Genomic DNA, 6,130 nt, shown 5'->3' on the forward strand with positions numbered 1-6,130 from the left:
GCAGAGGGTCGGGGTCCCCCGGAGGGGGCCGAGCCGGGCCGGGCCGGGCCAATCGCGGCTGGCGGCAGGCGCGGCCCCCCCGCCGGTGCCGCCGGTGCCGCCCGCCCGCACCTGCCCGCAGCGGCGGCGAACCCCGCGCCCGCTCCGCGCCCCGCCGCGCTGCCGGGCGCAGGGCGAGGGGCGGCCGCGCATGCGTCTCCGCCTCCCCCCCCCACCCCCCCAATAAACCGGGGCCGTCCCCGTCCCCCCCCACCCCCCCGGAGGGGCCGCCCCCTCCCCCGAGAGCGGAGCCGCCCCCACGCCCCCCCGCCGCCGCGCCGCAGCCCCCCGGCAGCCGAGGATGGAGAGGGTTTTTTTTTTTGGTGTGTGGGGGGGTCCCGGTGGTGGGGAGCACCCCTAGACCTCTGCGCCCCCCCCCCCCTCTTCTCCGGTTTTTCCCCCCGCTGGCACCGCACCCCCGGCATCCCTGCGCTGGCACCCGGTGGGTTTTAGGGTGTTGGTAAAGTGGGGGGGCATCCTCCAGCCCCTCTGCACCCCAAAATCACTGCTCGGCCCTGAACCCCCCCTCCCATGTGCTGCGCACCCCGCCCCAGCCCTGCACGGGGACCCACTGTCTCTTGGGATTTTTTTTGGGGGGGGTACAGTTGAAGGGCACTTTCCCTGCTTCCCCCTAAATCCCTGCCAAGCTGTGCGGGCTGCATCCAGCCCCCCCCCCCCATACACACACACACCCCTGTATGGCCCCGCGTCGGGTGGGAGATGCTGCGGATGCGGGAGGATGCTGAGGATGCAGGAAGGAAGGTGCTGAGGGCGGACAAAGCCTGGGAAAAACCCCAATAAAGCGGGAAGGATGCTCGGAAGCTGCGATGCCAGAAGTCACCCCCAACATAGGGGAAAAACTGTCACCGAGCTGGATGGGGGGGGGGGGGGGGGGCACCTTTTTTTTTTCCATTTTTTTTCCCCCCCGAAACCTGCCGGCCTGAATGGAGAAAGCCGCCCTGTCTCCTGCCATTTGGCAGCAGCCGCGGAGATGGGCGCCCTTTCTCTTCCTCATCTATAGGATGGGCCCGCGGAAACCCGAGAGCAAAGTTCTCATTTCCGACTCCATTGTGCGGGACTTCGAGGCCCCGGGTGCCGCTTCCTGCCTTTTGTGAGCCCCTGCCACAGAGCCCTTCTGTTCCCCTCCTTTCTGCCTCTGCAGCTGGCGGCCCCCGGCCCCAAAAGGTGCCCGGGCGCAAGGGGGGAAGGCGGCAGGGGTTAACGGCCCCGTGGTGTTTGCCAAATGGGACCGGGGAGAAGGACCCGGTGCTGTCACCGTGCTGTCCCCGCTTGCCGAGGTGTCGGGTGGTGCCACCCTGCAGGTCTCCAATTCATCGTCTTGGGGGAAAGGGCACCCATGGGTGCAGCGTCTTGCTCCGTCTCTGTGTCCCCAGAGCGGCTGGCGGCACGCGGGGTGGCCCGGCATGGGGATGGGGGTGAGCACAGATGGTCAAGCTCAAGGCCACGCCGTTGGCAACGCTCAGCAGGACGAGGCCAGCTCCAAAATGCTCACCCAGCGCCAGCTCAGCACCGTTCGGGGGGAGGATGCCCTCGGTCCCGCACCCATGGCAAGCCCCACATCCCCCCTTCTACATTTCACATCCCCCCCAGGGACAGCGCCGCTTCTTCCCCTCTCCCAGCTGGGAACCAACAGCAGCAGCACACCCCTGGGGGGGGGGGGAGGATTTCTCCCCAAAACCCCCCCCTGCCCCACAGGATGGCTGTGCAGGAGCCCAGCGAGGACCGAGCCCCGTGGGCAGCCCCGGCCCCGTGGCCGAAACGCTGCCGGCCATTTGTCTTGCCGAGCGAAGGTGCCGGCAGTGAGTTATCGGAGCTCTCCTCTCAAGTGGAGATAAATGTCATAACAGACACCAGCCAGCGCGGCTTATGGATGAGGATTTAATAGACACCGCTCCCCCCGCGCTCCTCCCCGCGCTGGCAGCTGCTCCGTGCCCGGGGAGCGCAGCCCACGGCGGGACGGCATCGGGGACCGGCTGCTCCACCAGCTCGGGGTTGCTCCCTCCAGCCGGTCCCCAAGGGCAGGAGGTGAATTTGTGGGGTTCCCCTGGGCTGCGGCCAAGCCCTGATGTTGCTTTGTGCCCGTCTCCTCCCATCCGGCCTGGCAGGATGGGTTTTGAGACGCAGCTCCACGTGGCACGGTTTGATGGCCCCGATTCCCCATCGTTTTTGGGGAAAGGGATTTGGGGTCGGATTTGGGGTTCCCCAGCCGCAGCACCCACTCATCCTCATCCTCTGCCCTGTCCCACACCGCACATCCAGCCTGGATGGGCACCGACAGCTCTGCCCCGAGCTGCTCCCAGCTGCCCAGCGGGGTCCCCGCTGCGCCCCATGTCCCCAACCACACCAGGGACAGGCTGGTTGCCCCCCAGCATGGTGGCACTTGGGTCATTCTGCTCCTCGGTCCCGCTCTGCTTCGTCCCCAGCCCCGTCCGGTTTTGCACCGACGAAGAGAGCAGGGACCAGGAGCGCCTTTTTGAGCCGGAACGATGGGTTTCTGGCGAAATCCTGCAGCAGTGTTGCCGTGACGACCCTCCCGCAGTTTCCATCCAAAGATGTTTTCCTTTGTTGTGACAGGGATGCGGGGAGGGCGCCGGGGAGGTGGCCGTGGGCGTGCGGGTGCGTGACAGGGGCGAGGGGCTCCTGCCACCAAAGGCCAGGACCTGGCACTGCCCCTGGGGACACCGGCACGGCACCGGCGTTGGGGCAACCCCATGGCAGAGCTTCCCGTTCAACTACAGCCCCGGAGGACAGCAAAGGGATCAGGAGCCACACACGGCACGAGTTTGGGAGGTCTCAGCCGGGTGTACGTCCTGCTGAGGACCACAGGAGAGGGGACGTGGCCAAGCCAGTGCACGGCCGTGTCCCTTGGGGTGCGCGTGGGGACCCCGTCCCGCGCCCCGGCGAGCCGCTTGTTATTCCGCTCAGGTCCGCCTCCGGCTAATGAAGCCCGTTCCAGGAGAGCTGCCACATTCACTGGGAGAACGGCTCCGTAATGAGGCCCCTGCCACCGCAGCTGGGGCCAGCGCTCGGGGCACTGGCACGGGGACAGGCAGCAGGACGGATGGACGGACGGACGGACGGATGGACGGACGGCTCTGTGGGGCTGGGATGCCGGGAGAGCCACAGCCGGTGCCTGGCCTTGGTGAAAATGCTGCTGTGATGTCGGTGCTGGGGCTGGAATAGGGCAGGACGCCTCAATCCAGGGGCTGATCCGGATGAGACCCAGTGCTGGTGCCACGGAGCCACCTCCATGCTGTCCCCAAACCCTGCGGCTCGCCCCAGTTTCTCCCAGTAGCGTCCCCACTTTTGGCCCAAACTGCCCTGTGCCCTGACCCGGGCAGGGTGACAAGGGCACGGAGGGGACCGCGGGCTGGGGGCCACCGTGGGTGCCGTGCCCGGGGATGGGGGACCCTGCCCTGGCCAGGCACAACTTCGCTGCGAACCCACCGGCAGGATGAATTGATTTTATTTTCTGTTTCCATGGCAACTGCCTCTTTCCCTTCCCCCTTCGGCCTGCCGGCAGCCCAGACCCGCTCCTGCGCCTTCCCCGGCCGGCACCCGGCCCCCAAAGGAGACTCGAGGGACATCGGGGCCGTGACCCAGCCTGGTCCCCTCCTCTGGGGACTCCCTGGGGTGGCAGCGCCACCAGCTCAGAATCCACAGAGGGGGCCAAATCCTGCACCTCTGCCCCGGCTGCAGCACAGGGGGGGGATTTGGGGGAGCAGACAGCAGGTCTGGGCACGTGTCCCCCCCCCAGGTCCAGGGGACATTCCCCCCTCTTCAGCCCCTTTCTGGCACCGGCAGCAACCAGCAGCAGGGCTGGACGCGGCGCTGCTTTATTAGCCCTGGTGGTAATTGCCCCCCCGGTCCTGCCCACGTGGCTACGCTGAGCAGCATGCCCATTAGCAGAGCCAGGCTCGTTAATGGCACCGGGCTCGTTAGTGGCACCTCGTCCCCGACACCTGCTCCCGGCTGATATGTCACCTCTCGGGCAGCAGCCCCGTGGCGCTGAGGGCTCCCGTGGGCGCTCAGCACCCTTTGCTCCGGCCGGCAGGGTGCTCGCCGGGAGGTTCGTGGCCGGTTGTAACGAGATAACGCTAATTACATCCCTTCCTCTGCCTCCTCCCGGAGCAGTGCTCTCACCGCTGCCCTGCACGGCTCCTTCCCGGCGCGCAGATGCCACCTCAGCACCAATTACCGACCCCGCAGCCATGCGGTGGAAGTCAGAGGTGCCAAATCTTGCCCTTCCCAGCCCCCTGGCCCCCAGCACCACCCCCCTGGGCACGGCAGAGGGGATGAAGGCAGCGTCGCATCCCCCTTGGGGAGAACAGGCAGGGCCCTGTGGCGGGCAGGGTGGCGGCGGCGCTGAATAGCGCCTGTGCCGCATTCACCGGTAATCCCCGGCGTTTACACGGAAGTGGAAATCAATCGCCGCAAGTAATTAACTGCAAAGGGCACAAAACCAGCTTCTTCTTCTTCGGAAGCAGCTCCCCGCGCCAGCCGGGGTTGCTCAGCAAAAACTCGCACGCTGCCACCCCGCCGCACAAAAGGCGCCGGCACCCGCTTCCTGCGCCGGGCCAGCACCCTACGGGGCGGCACGGGGGGGGTAGGGGGTCTCGCCTGGTGGGAGCGGGGTCTTGGCTCCGTGCCGGTGCCTGGTTTCTCATCTCAGCAGCTTTCTGTGAGCTTTTATAAAAGGCAAAGTCCTCCCTTGGGGTGAGCTGAGCTGCTCAGGGCTATGGCAAAATATCCGCGCTACCCGCCCGGGCCGTTCCTCGAGAGCGAGGAGGGCGAAGAAGGATGGAGAACGCAGGGGACACGGGGTGCTGAGCAGGCAGAGATGGGGACAGGGGTGGTGGCAGCGGGGTAGTCACCATCCTGATGCCTCCAAGGACAAGGGGGCTGCGGCGAGGTGGGGAGCAGCTCGGTGCGCCCCGCTCGGAGCGGAGACGCTGCCGGGAAGATGCAGGTGGGAGGAGGCGTGGGCCGCGGTGGCAGAAATAGCAGACCTGTCCCCCACCGTGCGATTAGCCGAGTGACAATTAAGGCTCCCGTGTTCCTGACCCAATTTCTCAGGCAAAACTCGGGGAGGGAGGAGGAGGAAGGTGCAGCGTGCGTCACGCACGCACGCGTGTGCCTGCGCGCGCCGTCATCGTATGATCGCCCGTGCAAGGGCACGCAGGTGCGCGTGTCCTCAGTGACACCCATGTGCACGTGCACACGTGTTCCAGCATGCACACGCGTGTGCACGGCCCTCACGAGGGCCAAGCCAGGAGGACGAAGCCCCCCCCAGGCCCCGCGTGCCGGCGCAGAGCCGTGCTGCAGGGGGGAGGCGAAGGCTTTGCAGCACTCTCCCGGTTTTATTTTTTGCTTTTGCCTGAGCTCAGAGGCAGCCTCAGCGCGGTCGCCGTGACTCATGCTGGCAGACAAACACCCGGGGAGGCTCGGGAGGGCTGCAGACCGCCGCTGTGCCGTTGGCTTTTTGTCACCTCCCCCAGTCAAGTGGCAGTGGGGGCTGGCAGGGGACGCGGGACACCGCGGGGCTGGGGCTGGCAGCCTCGCCGAGCACCCACAAAGAGCCGGGGCCGTGGGCAAGCGCAGCAGCACCATATGCTTGTGAAGGATCATTTTAAGCAGCTGGCGTGAGCGTGTGCGTGTGAACGGGGCTGTTTCTCCCTGCACAGCTGCTGCAGGCTCCCCACTGCTCCCTCGGAGGCTTGGGGTGCGCAGCGCGACCCCACACAGCGGCCAGGACCCCGCCAGCACGGCCAGGGGGCTGCAGGGGGGCTGGTTTGGGTGAGCAGGGGTGCTCCCAATGTAGGGACGCACCTGGGCAGGTGTGATGGAGCGTGGAGGGGTGCTGGAGAACACAGGGGGGCTGGAACATTTGGGGACGCTGGAGCACGTGGGGATGCTGGAATATTTATGGATGCTGGGACATTTAGGGATTCCGGAACATTTAGGGATGCTGGGGCACATGGGGATGCTGGAGAACACAGGGGTTCTGGAACATTTATGGGTTCTGGAGCACGTGGGGATGCTGGAGAACACGGGTTCTGGAACATTGGGG

This window comes from Aythya fuligula, chromosome 26 (assembly GCF_009819795.1).
Source record: "Aythya fuligula isolate bAytFul2 chromosome 26, bAytFul2.pri, whole genome shotgun sequence".
NCBI classification, from domain to species: domain Eukaryota; kingdom Metazoa; phylum Chordata; class Aves; order Anseriformes; family Anatidae; genus Aythya; species Aythya fuligula.